This window comes from Prionailurus viverrinus, chromosome C1 (assembly GCF_022837055.1).
Source record: "Prionailurus viverrinus isolate Anna chromosome C1, UM_Priviv_1.0, whole genome shotgun sequence".
In the NCBI taxonomy this organism is placed as follows: Eukaryota; Metazoa; Chordata; class Mammalia; order Carnivora; family Felidae; genus Prionailurus; species Prionailurus viverrinus.
The window spans coordinates 11004489-11019990 of record NC_062568.1 but is presented as its reverse complement, the minus strand read 5'-3'; positions in this window follow the sequence as shown (position 1 = coordinate 11019990).

Here is a 15502-nt window from a genome sequence, read left to right as displayed (position 1 = left end):
TCATATATATATATATATACATATACTCAGAATAATATATATATATATATATATATATATATATATATATTATTCTGAGTATGTCTATGAGTCTGTTTCTGGGTGAGATTAACATTTCAATTGGTAGGCTGAACAAAGCAGATGGTCCTCTCCAGTGTTGATGGGTATCACCCAGTCAGGTGAGGGCCCGAATGGAAAGAAAAGACTGCATAAGAGGGAATTTTGTCTGCCTGAATAATTGAGCTGGGACATCACTCTTCTCCTGTCTTCAAGTTACCATAACTTACATCAACAGCTCTCAAAGTTCTCAGGCCTTTGGACCCAGACTGGAACCACAGCCCTGGCTCCCCTATATCTCCAGTATGTGGATGGCAGATCTCGGGACTTTTCAGCTTCCATAACCATGTGAGATAATTCCTTCTTCTCCTTCTTCTCCTGCTCCTGCCCCTCCTCCTTCTGTGTGTGTGTGTGTGTGTGTGTGTGTGTCTGTGTGTGTGAATACATATATATACAAAATCTCTCTATAGATAAACAGATATAATCATAATCAAAATCCTGATGATTTATATATATCTTATTGTTTCTGTTTCTCTACATATGGTTTATTCTGAGATGGTTCTTCCATAGGGCTACCGTCATCAATATTCTACTTTTAGGATCAGAGATTTCTAACTGTTTTCAAAACTACATGCATAAGAAAAGAAATATGCAGGCAAGAAATCCATACACTGCAATCATATGTGGATGGAGCAATTGGAATGGTTAAGTAAGTAATACGGTATTGTTAAAACATAACATTTTTCTTAGGCTTTCAACTTCACGTAGGGAACTTACCATTTGGAAAGTCTGAAGCTATAATATTTTATTGCTTAAGAGATATTTATGCACATAGACCCCTGAAATGGAAAGGCACACATTTCATCACGCTGCTCCTACAACTCAAAGTGTTCCATAGATTTAGTATTTTTAGAATGAATTAAGACCACACGTAGGCAATTCAAGCCCCAAAGCTTGTGGTTTCAACAAGGAATGAGGAGAATAATACTGTGGCGATGGAAACGCTTTGCTCGGCGCTAGGCGTGTGTTCTTAGGATGTGGAGCATGGAAGTATGATTTACCCAGAGAACGGGGGAAGAAAGCAAAGGGAAAAGATGGGGAGTAGAAAGGAGCTTTCAGCTCCCCAGAGCCCAGGTCTTTCTCTCCACAGAGTGGAGGTGATCCCCAGCAGAGGTCAAGGTGATCCCCAGCACAGGTCACTTCCCAGGACGCTAGGGTGGAAGAGACCACCTTTGTCCCAGTTCCGTAAACTTGCCCTTTCTGAGATTGCAAATGCCACGACGAAAGAGAATACATTCTAGTTCTTTTCCCAGGCTTAGCTGCCCAAATTGGAGGAGACCGTTTAGTTATTCTACTAAACCATTCTCTGTTTATTTATATACAGAGCTTTCCAGCCACACAGACTGAAGAACTGGAAAGGAAGCTGGTCTCACACCTTTTCTCTTTCCTGCTTATTTCCATTCTTTACTTCCCAGGACAGAACCCTTGCTCTTTTGGGCTACTGCAAATACGTACTTCAGAAACTTCAGATAGATCCTCCACTTTGTGACATAAATTACTTTCAGGGCAGCAGAATAACCACAGAGAAAGAAAGAAGATCTAGGTTCTAACCTTATCCATTTGACTTAAACAATTCATTGGGTAAATACTGGTATAATACCTCCCATGTGCCAGGCATTGGCATGGAGGCCAACAAGGAGATCAAAGGAGAGAAAGCCCACATAATTACAACACTGAGATGTTTGCAGAAACACACTAGATCACAGGCGTTATTAGGAAGAACGCAACCATTTCTGCTTGAGTAAAGAGGAAAGTCTTTGCTGAAGAAGATACCACTGAGCGGGATGCTAGCAATCGTCTCTCCAGGCCATGCCCTGTAACCTGAGGCTCCTATTTGGCCTCTGATGCATTTGTTCCACAAGCCTTACGCTGCATGCTCTTCCTGGTCTCTTTTTCCTCCACAGTCTTCCAGTCCTGATCCCTTTTTCTTTTTTGCTTTTCCCTCATACTTTGTCCTTCTTTTCAAAGGCTTGGGTCAATATTAATTATGCATACCATATCTAAGCTTATAACTGCATTCCTTTTCTTAAATGTGGGCCTACTTTATCACATACACACATGTATATAATTTCATAAAAAAACAAAATGCAATCAAAGGGTGCAAATGCAAACAAACTTTGTATTTTATCACCCATTTTAAAGCAGTCCGTTGCCCCCATTTTTTTGCTTGGTGCTCCCATTCTTTCAGGAATTTGCCCCAACCATACAGGTAATTTCCATTTCTCTGCAGTCTTACCTATCTTTCTCATAATTATATAATCTCTCTCTGTCTCTCTCTGTCTCTGCCTCTGTCTCTGTCTCTGTCTCTCTCTCTCTCATCTATAGGGTTTTTCTTCATTGCTTACTTTATAAAAATAACATTATGTTATGCACACTTTTCTGTATCCTGTCATTCTCAGTTCTGATTCGTTCTTTTGAATATTATATAATATTCCATGGTGTAGATCCATGATGATTTTGTCAATCATTCCCATAAAAATAAGAACGTCACCCCCAGACTTTTGCTACCATAAATGCCAATATACATGTGTTACTTCTCTGGTAAGGGTTTCCAGGGGTGGAGTTGTTAGGTGAACACACACACACACACACACACACACACACACATTATTATAATAGATATTGCTAGGCAGGTGGTTTCCAAAATAATATTTTAATTCACACCACCAATATGTGAGAAAATACTCTTTCTGTGTCCCTGTCAGTAACAGATGTTTATAATTTTTTCAATCTTTAGGAATCGCTTCTTTCTTTTCTTTTCTTTTCTTTTTTTGACTGTATTTTAAATTTTGGATATGTAAAACGTTATTACACGATTCCAAAGACAAAACCATATAACCAATTTCATTGAAAGAAGCCACTTTTCTGTCACTGTCCCCATCATACTGCTTCCAACATATTGCTTCCTTCTCTTAGGAGCAATAATTTTTATTCATTGTTGGTTAATTCTCTAGTAATTCTTTTCAAATATACTGATTTACATTTGAATTTATACATTTAACGCCTTTCCTTACACAAAACGTAGCATGCCCTATATATTTTTTTCTGTACTTAACTATTTTCCCTTGAAAACATATTCTGGTTCTCAAGCCACATGAGTCTATGAAGACTTTCACTATTCTTTTTTTTATAGCTCCACAGAATTACATTGTATATATGCATCCCAGTATATTCAACCGATCTCCAACTGATGAACATTGGGGTTGATTTCAATCTTTTGCTACTATAAAAAATGCCACAGTGAATCATCTTGAGTATAAGTCATTTCATATTTTTGCACTGTATTTTTAGGCTAGACTCCTAGAAGTGAGGTTGCTGAGAAAGGATATATGCATATATAATTCTTCTAGATATTATGAAATGCCCCTGCATTTTGGGTTGCATGACACTGCATTTCCCCAAAATGTATGAGTTACCCCAGAGCCTCACCAAAATTTTCCATTCCTACACTTTTAAATTTTTATCAAATTGACCCATAAGAAACGGCGATATAATTTAATTTGTACTTCTCTTATTTACACTGAGATTAATGATTTTTCATATGTTTAAAGGCCATTTACAATTATTTTGTCTGTGAATTACTTGTCATATATTTTTCCCATTTTTCTACTGGGTTATTAATCTTTCCCCCATCAATTTTAGTAGCTATTTAGATTTTAGTGATGATAACCTTTTGTGTAAACTGCAACTTATTTATTTTTTTACTTTGCTTATGGTGATTTTAATCGTGTCAAGTTTTTTTTTAATTACTTTTTTATGAAATTGAACCTAATTATTCTAATTGCTTATTGACTTTGAGTTGCAGTTGGTAGGTATCCCTATTTCCAGTTCGTCAAGGATCCATCTGTGCTTGCTTTCAGGAGTCGAATGCTTTAGATTTCTACATTCAGGTCTCTGATGAAGTTTGAGTTTATCCTGGTATACGGAATGAGGTACAGGTCTAATTGTATCCTTTTCCAAATGTCTCAACAGCGTTAATTTAAAAGTTCAACTTTTCGGGGTGCCTGGGTGGCTCAGTTGGTTAAGCATCCGACTTCGGCTTAGGTCACGATCTCACGGTTCACGGTTCGAGCCCTACGTCAGGCGCTGTGCTGACAGCTCAGAGCCTGGAGTCCGCTTCGGATTCTATGTCTCCCTCTGTCTCTCTCTGCCTCTCCCCCACTCATGCTTTGTCTCTGTCTCTCAAAGAATGAATAAACGTTAAAAAAAGAAAGAAAAGTCAACTTTTCTCTAAAGATACGAAACACCATTTTTGTTATCTCCCAATTTCCATGTGCAATGGGGTCAATTCTTCATTATAATCTGTTTGTCTATTCATGCATTGATGTAATACTCACATAGAGGGTTTATCAAATGTCAGGCCATCTGACACAGCATGTCACCATGTCACCATCCCCAACACTGAGTTTTCAAGGTGTCTTTTTTTTTTCTTGTCTATCTTTGCTTGCTTACTTGTCTAGGAAATTCAAAATTTGGGTAGCTACATAAAAAAAATGTCTTAGTATTTTTAGTGGGATTGGGTTAAATTTATAAAATAAATAAAGAAGAATTGATATTTTCTGATACTGAGTCTTCTTAGCTAACATTGTAAGTTTTTCCACTTATGCAGATATAATTTGGGGTGTTTCAGGGATATTTAAAAATTGTCCTCACTTAATATTACATTTCTTGTTAAGTTTATAACAAGGTGTCTCATTTTCTTTGTTGTGATTTTAGCGGGGGCTTCTCTTTCATTAAGTCATCTAACCTTTAAAATTTTTTTTTAATGTTTATTTATTATTGACAGAGAGAGAGAGACAGAGAATGAACGGGGGAGGGTCAGAGAGAGGGAGACACAGAATCCGAAACAGGCTCCAGGCTCTGAGCTGTCAGCACAGAGCCTGACGCGGGGCTCGAACTCACGGACCGTGAGATCGTGACCTGAGCCGAAGTTGGACGCTCCACCGACTGAGCCACCCAGGTGCCCCAAAGTCATCTAACCTTTATATACACAAAGCTCTATTGATTTCTAGGTATTTATTTAGATCCTGTTTTTTTACCACATTCATTTGCCTGTATTAGTTTTCCCATTTTTCTGACTTTTCCGGATATTCAGTTTCAAAAGTTTGCCTTCATTCTTCCTAATTCTGATGCATCTAAATTCCTTCTCATCGAATTTTTTTGGCTCATACTAAAACCAAGTTAAATTGTATTTGTTATGTTGGACATCCTGATCTTCTCCCTCCCTTTAGCGGAAGTGCCCCTGCTGTTTTCCCATTAAGAAGCAGGTTTCAGAGATTATACACATGTACATGTAATTATACTACAGAAGTATCTATGATTCTATTGATTGGTTTTATCAGGAATAAGTGTTAAATTTTGTGAAGTGCCTTTTAGGCACCTACAGAAACAATCCTGATTTTTTCTTTGATATGTTAATACATATTGTTTAGATTTTTAATATTATATTTCTATATTATTTACAGATTTTCTAATATTGAAGCATTCTTACATTTTTGGAATAAACTCCACTTTGTAATGATATATTATCTTTTTAAATTTTTGTTTAATTTTATTTTTTTAATTTACATCCAAATTAGTTAGCATATAGTGCAACAATGATTTCAGGAGTAGATTCCTTAATGCCCCTTTCCCATTTAGCCCATTCCCCCTCCCACACCCCCTCCAGCAACCCTCTGTGTGCTCTCCATATTTAAGAGTCTCTTCTGTTTTGTCCCCCTCCCTGTTTTTATATTATTTTTGTTTTCCTTCCCTTATGTTCATCTGTTCTGTGTCTTAAAGTCCTCATACGAGTGAAGTCATATGATATTGGTCTTTCTCTGACTGACTAATTTCGCTTAGCATAATACCCTCCAGTTCCATCCAAGTAGTTGCAAATGTGATATATTATTTTTTAATGTGTGTGGGAATCTATTTATTCATGTTTAAAAACTTTTTTAATGTTTATTTATTATTTTTTTTAATTTTTTTTTCAACGTTTATTTATTTTTGGGACAGAGAGAGACAGAGCATGAGTGGGGGAGGGGCAGAGAGAGAGGGAGACACAGAATCGGAAACAGGCTCCAGGCTCTGAGCCATCAGCCCAGAGCCCGACGCGGGGCTCGAACTCACGGACCGCGAGATCGTGACCTGGCTGAAGTCGGATGCTTAACCGACTGCGTCACCCAGGCGCCCCATGTTTATTTATTATTGAGAAACAGAGAGAGACAGAGCTTGAGCAGGGGAGGGGCAGAGAGAGGGGGAGACACAGAAACTGAAGCAGGCTCCAGGCTCTGAGCTGTCAACACAGAGCCCGACACAGGGCTCGAACTCACAAACTGTGAGATCATGACCTGAGCTGAAGTCAGATGCTTAACTGACTGAGCCACCCAGGCGCCCCTATGTATTCATGTTTTTAAAAGAATTTTGCCTGAATACCCATATGTGATATTAATTTATGGTTTTCCTTTTTGTATAATCTGTATCAAGTGTTGATAGATATTTGTGTCTTTAAAAGAATTAGAAGTTGACCTTTTTTCTATATCTTCAACATTTTATTTTACTTATTTTTGATTTAAATCCAAGTTAGTTAACATATAGTGTAATAATGGTTTCAGGAACAGAATTTAGTGATTCATTATTTACATATAACACCCAGTGCTCCTCCCAGCAAGTGCCCTTCTTAATGCCAATCCCCCATTTAGCCCACCTCCCCACCCAACACCTTTCTAGCAACCCTCAGTTTGTTCTCTGCATTTCAGAGTCTCTTAGAGTTTGCCTCCCTCTCTGATTTTACCTTATTTTCCCTTCCCTTCCCCTATGTTCATCTGTTTTGTTTCTTAAATTCCACATATGAGTGAAATCATAGGATATTTGTCTTTCTCTGCTGACTTATTTCACTTAGCGTAATACATTCTAGTTCCATCTACATTGTTGCAAATGGCAAGATTTCATTCTTTTTCAACATCATTTTAAGTAGCACGGAGATGACCTCTTTGGTAAAGATTTGGTAGAATTTTTCTGGGGCTGGTGGTTTTTTTTTTTTTGGTTTTTGTTTTTTTGTTTTTTTGTTTTTTATGATGAAGCTCTTTTATAGTATTGCACTTTTTTTTTCTGTTTTGTTTATACTTTCTATTGTACTGGGGTCATTTGGGGTAGATTATATTTTCCTGTAAAGTTATTCTTTCCACCCCGGGTTTTCAAATTTATTTTAGGAGAGTAACACACAATCTGTCATGATTTTATCTTCCTTATATCCCTTCTTTCTTTCTCTCATCTCTGCTGGTTTCATAATTTTGTTCTCTTGTCGTTTATTTTGTGTTTTATATTTTCTAGATTTTTTTCTGTCAGTCTGTTTTGTTTGCATTTCTGTCACTCTTTCCATTCATTTATACTTCCTTGAGGATATTTATTCCTTTTGATGTTATAAATCACTATTTTACATTTGAACAACAACCATCCTCCAACACAGTGCATCTCTGAATATTTTGGGGGAATTCATGCTTTTAAGCTCCAGAAAGATTTCTCTTGTGTGTGCCGCATTGCTCTCTTCTACTATGCTATTGCTATTTTTTTTTGTTCAAATTATATCTTTCAGTAGCTCTTTTACAGGTAGCCTATACATTTATTTTCTACTGCTGCTTAACAAATTATCTCAAACTTAGCTTAAAACAATACCCATACATTAACTGACAGTTCCATAACTCAGAAACCTGGGAGGGCTCAATAGACTTCAATGCTAAGGGTATGACAAGACTGGAATCAAGGCATCATCGTCAGTCAGGCTGGGTCCTTATCTGGAGGTTCTAAGAAAGAATCCACGTCCGAACTCATTCAAGCTGGCAGAATCCAGTTCCTTGCGGTTGTAGGACTGAGATCCCCATTTCTCTGCTGACTGGTGGCCCCAGGGGGAAGGGAGGCTCACACAGATTTTTAAGGCCACCCATATTCTTTCTCCTGCATCCCCTATCCACCTTCAAGTGAACAATGACATGGTGAATTCTCCCTCATGCTTTGGATCTCTCTGATTTCCTCTTCCATGTCTAAGGGCTCATGCGATTAAATCAGGACCACTTGTAAATCTCCCTATCTTCAAGTCAACTGTGTCATATAACATCATCATGGGAGTGATAGCTCATCATATTCACAGGTTCCAATGATTAGAGCAGGACATATTTGGGAGGCAGGGCATTTTAGAAATTCTGCCAACTGCCATTCATGTTCCAGTCCCCAGTGGTTCACATGGCTCCCAAATGCAAAACACATTCACACCCTCTGAAAATTGCCCAGGGTCTCATCCTACTGTATAACTCAAAGTCCACAATCTTATCACCTTAAAAGTCCAAAATCTCAAGAGCTCGATCATCTAAATCACTACAGGCGAAGCTCCTGACCGCAATTTCTACCTGTTGATCTATGGAAATAAAGAAATGAATTATCTGCTCCTAACATATAGCGGTGGGGCAGGCATAGGATAACAGTTATGGACATTCAGACGCAAAAAAAAAAAAAAGAAGTAACATGGAAAATAAAAACCAGTCACCGCTACAAGCAGTTTTGAAACCTCGCTGGTCAAATTTCTTTAGGTGTCAACATTTCTGTGGCTCTCAGCTCTGACCCCTGTGCTCTGTGGGCTTCACTGTCTGTGCCCCTGGTTCTGCCCTCCCTCTCTTGCTTTCGTTTTTGTGAAAATGGTAGCAATGAAATTTCAGCTAAGAAGTTTTATCTGCCTACGTCCTATCAGGAGACTGTTGGGTCTGAGAGCCCTTGCAATCTCTCGATGCCTTGCAGCCCAACCTGGCGGTGTTTCTGCTGACAGAAAATTCTCAAGAACCTCGTGGGCATGGATTTGACGGATGTTCACTCCATTAGATAAAAAGGTTCGTCCACAGATCGTCTGTGGATCATCTCTTCGCTATGTTTAGCTTCTGCTGAGATGGCTGAAAGGCAATGCCCTTCAGCTAGGGCCCCCTGGTTTGATTGAGAAGATCTGTGACCCTTAATCTCCTGCTACTGAGAACTCTGACCTTTTGATCTTTCAGAGTTTCAGTAAAAAGTTTCCGCGAAATGCTCTACAGTCACATCCTTGGTTTTTCCTCGTGCCATGCTTTCAAAAACAATCTCTTAATTTTAGCATTATCTGCCATCTGGAAAGATTGAGAATTTCCTGAATCATCAAGTCCTGTTTCCTAAAGTCACAAACTATTACATGTCAGAGAGAGTTCGCAACATTAATAGAAATTTAAAGTTGACGTAGCCTTGGAGAAAAACTAAATCAGTGATTCTCAACTGGAGACCACTTTGTGCCCCCTCGATATATTTCTGCCTAAACACATCGCTGGTCCTCATAATGTGGGGAAAGGAGGAGTAGGTGCTACTGACTTCTGGAAGGTAGAGCCCAGGAATGCTGCCAAACATCCTACAATGGCACAGGAAAGCTTCCTTCCCCAAGAAAGAATTATCTGGCCCTAAATGTCAAGGTTGCTGAAGTTGAGAAACACTGATGTAAATAAACCCTTTGACTTTATTTTTAAATTAAAAAAAATAATTTTTTTATTTTAATTTTTTTCATGTTTCTTTTTGAGAGATATCGAGACACAGAGCACGAATGGGGAAGGGGCAGAGGGAGAGGGAGACACAGAATCCAAAGCAGCCTCCAGGCTCTGAGCTGTCAGCACACAGCCTGATGTGGGGCTTGAACTCACACACCGTGAGATCATAACCCGAGCTGAAGTCGGTCGCCTAACGGACTGAGCCACCCAGACACCCCACTCTTTTTATGTTAAAGATGAAAGTACCTAGACCTGGGGAGGTAAATAATCAACGTAAGTCACAAAGCTGTGCTGTCTTGCAGTCAGAATTGGGACCCAGCAGCCCATCTTCTTTCTGTTACACTGTGCTTCTCAGTGATTCTGTACTTGTGGATCTCCTGATTAGCATTTGGCACATTAGGTAAGCCACTCTTTTTAAGGATACTTTTAAAATGTTTTTCTTGGGGCGCCTGGGTGGCTCAGTTGGTTAAGCGTCTGACTTAATTTCGGCTCAGGTCATGATCTCACGGTTCATGAGTTTGAGTCCCGCGCCGGGCTCTGTGCTGACAGCTCGGAGCCTGGAGCCTGCTTCGGATTCTGTGCCTCCCTCTCTCTCCATTCCTCCCCTGCTCATGCTCTGTCTCTATCTGTCTCTCAAAAATAAATAGATGTTGTTAACATTTTTTTAAATCAAAAAAATAAAATGTTTTTCACAATTAGGAAATTAACTAAAAGTAAAATATTTAAACATGAAGAATATGGCGATAATCATTTCTCAGCAGTGAAGAAACCAAGACTCCCACATTTCTTCCACTTTGTGTGCATTCAGTCTAATGGCAGAGACCTTGAGCCCTCCTTACACTTCACTTTTACCAACCCAGACAATCCACATTCACCATCATGGGCTGTTTAAGATGTCCAACAGTTACATATATTCAGATGGAACATAAATCCAGAAACTACAGAGAGGTTTTTGGTTTTGTTTCTGTTTTTTGCTCTGTTTTGTTTTGACCATAGTCAACTCTTCACCAAAGTACGTTCTTCTCGAAAACTGGAAGGTCAGATATTTCAAGTTGGGAAATAATGACAAATGAATTTTGAATTCTCTTTCTGTTACATTTTCCGTGTCCTATTGCTGTACACATGGAAATTGTGTGTGTGTGTGTGTGTGTGTGTGTGTGTGTGTTTCCCATGTGCCCAGTTGTTCCTCACTGAGTGTTTTGGCACTGAGTTAAAAAAAAAAAAAAAGTATTAGAAAAGAGACAAACTGTTAGCGATTAAGCCCTTTCCAACACAACTTTGTACTTTTGAGGACCTGGCGGTGGATTAAATGAGATAGAACACCTCAAGCAAAGAGCGCCGAGAAAGTTCTCAGTAAATATTTGCTCTGTGTTCTTGAATATCTTTTCCGACTTGGCAAGAGTTGATTCACACACTCTGCACGTCAGTGACCTCGGCAACTCTAAAGCAAAGTATCTGATACTCTGCCGTTGATATGATGTGACATCCAACAGCAACCTTTGATAAAAGGGTTCTTCCAGTAGCTTATCCTACTTTCTCTCCAAGCATAATATTTGTCATCAAATTTTATAAGCTTGTCGACCGTATTATGACTGGTGTAGGGTTTTGTTTTGTTTTGTTTTGTTTTGTTTTGTTTTCCCTACAAGGAGGGAAATTCTCAATGGCCTTTTCTTGGCCTTCAGAAATAAAATTTGTCCACTGAAGGGTGGAAAGCATTATTTTATCATCGTTCTGAAGACAATATTGACAAACTTCCTAGCGTGGTGACTATACTTCAGCTTGATTTGAAAATTTGGTGGCTCCCTGGCACTATTCGACAAAGTTTCACATCAGACGGAGCAGTGGACTCTTAAGGTAAAACGGAAGTTTGGTCTCACAAAATCAGATTTTCAGACTTCCATTGTTCTTGTTTGCACTTTGCTTTCACAGCTTGTGAAAACGCATCCCATTTAGAAACTCAGTTATCTCAGCACATGCAGAGTCCCATTCCACATTGGCATCTAAGCCCTGCTCGCTATTTATATTGACGATGTTATTCAGAGTTGTGGTATTTGCTTTCCTGTTTTCCTCACTACTTTCACGCTTCCGTTCACAACTTTCCAGTCCCTGATCCACTTCTGTGAGTCGAGAATGTAACACCTTAGAAAAGAAAGACTACAACTGGGCAAATGGAACCAATGTAAACAAAAATACGCAAACGAGGCGAGAATGAGTTAGTGGAGATCAAGGACACCCTGTTTCCTGAGTGAACTGGCTGGGACAAAGAGCTACTACGGTGCTTGTAGAGGAAGCAGAGTCTCTCAGAATATAATCATTAGTCGCACCTTTCAAATTCAGCAATGGCTGCGAATAAATCATTTCTCTGCCTTCCCTCTGAAACCGTCAAGCGGCCTGCAGACCACGGGAGGGGCTGACTGCTGGAGTCTCGGGAACCAACACCCCACGCTCCGAGACACACTCGTTCTACCCAACGAGACTCCCCAGGAGAAGGCACTGGTGCCCATCTTGCCCAAAGTCAGGTGTTGAGGCACTGAATCAGATCGGCTCTTTTGAGTGACAGTGATGACACCACATTCAGCGGAATGTTGTCACTTGCCTAGAAATGTTCAGTTCTTCACAAGAGCACGGGGCATCAGCCCGACTTGCATCAGCTACTTTGGCTTGTAAAGTGGGTCAAAGACTTTTCCTTACATTCCTGAGTTGTGCGCAAAATAGATGCCATGAGAATTTGCATAAAATTTAGCTATACTTGAAGGGATCTGTCTGAAATTAGGGTTACCTGGGCTAATGTCTCCTTCACACCAGGGATTCTGGATGCTAACCCCTGTTCTGCAAATCACTCACGAGAGGGATTTTAACAAATGACTTAGCCTCTTTTTAACTCTGCCTTCTCTTTCCTTATGAGCAAAGGAAGAGATGTCATTTTTCTGGTGAAAAAGCAGATGTCAAAAAGTAAAAATAAAATGGACTCACCGAAGACCCTTCCTATGAGACCAAGATCCCAAGAATGCCTGGATAGATTAATTTGTTACTACTTTAAATTCTAAAAATAATAGTCCCAACCCATGGCTATTGAACTACAAGTGAATGCCCAAGGTGACAATGTGGTTTCTCTCTTCCCTCCGTCCCTCATTTCCTTCCTATTCTCCTGCCTGGTGCGAAGGGGAGCTTTTAGCCTTTAAGTTATACCCCACAAGGAAATCAAGACTATTGAAGAGTAGTGTGTCAGTCTAATGGATGCTAGGAGTCACCGATCATGGTCACCCCACGTTAAAACTGGGGGTGTGGTGGATAATTGCGACATCATGGATGGACCCGGAAGACATTATGCCAAGGGGACTATGTCAGTCACAGAAGGACAAGTGCTACACGATTCCTCTTACGTCGGGCATGGAAAAGAGTCAAAGGTATAGAAGTACACAATGGAACGGTAGTTACTGGGGATGGGGTGGGGTATATGAGGTGTTGTTCAGTGGGTATAAAATTATAGTTATACAAGAGGACTAAGTTCCAGAGTTCTGCTAGAATATAGTGCCTATAGTTCCAATAAGGGATTGTGTACTTAAGGATTTGTTAAAAGGGTAGATCTCATGTTAAGTGTTTTTACCACAAAAATAAACAAAACCGAGAGACACGGGGAAGCATTTGGAGGTGATGGAGGTGTTTATTACCTAGATCTTGGCAATGGTATTACAAGTATATACGTCCAAACTCCCCAAATTACATGCAGTTTTTCTGCATGCCCATTATAACTCAATAAAGCCAGAAGAAAAACTGAGGGGGTAGACTGAAAAATAGTTTCTCTTGATCTATCCAGGTGGAATTCTGGAAGATTGGATCAAGGATGCTGGTGGCGGTGGGTAGAAAGAGTGGAGAGAGGGAGACTGAGAAGTAGAAAAGAAAATCAGAAGAGAAATAGAGACGCAAGGGGACTTCAAGGGCCCTCAGAGTGAGGCCAGTTCTGTTTGGAGTGTCCACAGACTAGATGGGGGCAGGGGCTGTGGACACGCCTTTGGGCTCTGTGTTTACAATCAAGTAACAGGGCTATGATCTTCCTCAAGAGGGCTCTGACCAGCTGGTGCTCAGTGGTTGAGGGGCAGGGATCCACTGACTAAGATACACTGTATCTTTGAGGAAGTCCCATTTTGGGAGCTGGTCATCCTCTTTCCTCACCCCCGACCCTGGAGCCACACTCAGCTCAAGGCTCCTCTCCTCTTCCTCAGCACCTATGTGCTGCTCCCAAAGAGCAGAGAGGAAGTCATACCCCACTGGGGACAGCTCTTCAGTTCTTGGGGCACAGAGATCAGAGCCGTGTTTTCAAAAAAGATATTTGCCTTGGTTTTGAAAATACCATTTTTTGTTGTTTTAATTGAATGTGCCTGTATTGGGATGCGTGGGTGGGTCAGTCTGTTCCGCGAACGACTTCGGCTCAGGTCATGATCTCACAGTTCACAGGTTCGGATCCTGCGTCAGGCTCTGTGCCGGCAACTCAGAGCCTGGAGCCTGTTTCAGATTCTGTGTCTCCCTCTCTCTCTCTCTCTGCCCCTTCCCCGCTTGTGCTCTGTCTCACTCTGTCTCTCAAAAAAATGAAAAAACATTTAAAAAAATTAATGTGTCTGTATCAACACTGGACACGTTAAAAAAGAACACATTCTGTACCTAGAGTAAAAAATAAAATATCCTACCAGAGTGAACACTGAAAGCACAAAACACAACTAAACGATGTTCAAATGTTTTTTTTTTAATTTTTTTTCAACGTTTTTTATTTATTTTTGGGACAGAGAGAGACAGAGCATGAACGGGGGAGGGGCAGAGAGAGAGGGAGACACAGAATCGGAAACAGGCTCCAGGCTCCGAGCCATCAGCCCAGAGCCTGACGCGGGGCTCGAACTCCCGGACCGCGAGATCGTGACCTGGCTGAAGTTGGACGCTTAACCGACTGCGCCACCCAAGCGCCCCTGTTCAAATGTTTTTATGTTGGAGGAAAAAAAAAAGAATTATTTCCTTAGCAGAAGTTGAAAAAGGAGAATTCATTTTCCTGTTACATAAACTTATCCTCCACACCTCAATTTATAAATTTGGAATAGGGATAACTCTCTCTGTGTCACATAAACCAGAACATTTTTAAGGTAAGGAATAGAAAAAATAACAGAGAAAATGACTTCCCTATTTGTGTGTGTGTGTGTGTGTGTGTGTGTGTGTGTGTGTAAAACCAGTCACCATTCTGGTATGAGAGTGTCCTATCTATGCAGGATGACAAATTTCATTTTAGCTTCCTTATCTAGCCATATATCCACACAGTGTTAACAAGTCATTGCTACCCTGGCTTGATGGAGGCAGCCACGAAAAATTCAAAATAGTCATAAAAATCAAGACACCGTGTTGTTGCAACCTTTCTATAGCTGACAGGTGCCTGATACCGTGATTGAAATCTCGTGCATGTGCGGTCTAGGTGGCTAGCTGCACCTGATACGAATAGCACGTGTTCTAAACTCTCCAGCCAGGCTTTGCAGGGCAGGTTGCAAATCATACCAGGTCAGTGGCAGTGGGATTCACTCCTGTCACTCACCCTTGCCTTTTGTTCCATCGTACATGTAAGAAATTTCCAAATGCCAAATAGTTTTAGAAATGCCAGGACAGAAAAAAAGGGCAATGGAACCAAGGAATGAAAGCCTTCATGTAATAATTCAAAAGTGTCAGGTGAGGGCAGGCTGCATTCCAGCTGGTGTGCATGTGTGTGTGTGTGTGTGTGTGTGTGTGTGTGAGCGAGAGAGAGAGAGAGAAACAGAGACAGAGAGACAGAGGGAAGGGTTGGTGGTGGGGGCTGAGCGCAAAAGGAAAATTGCAGAAACAGA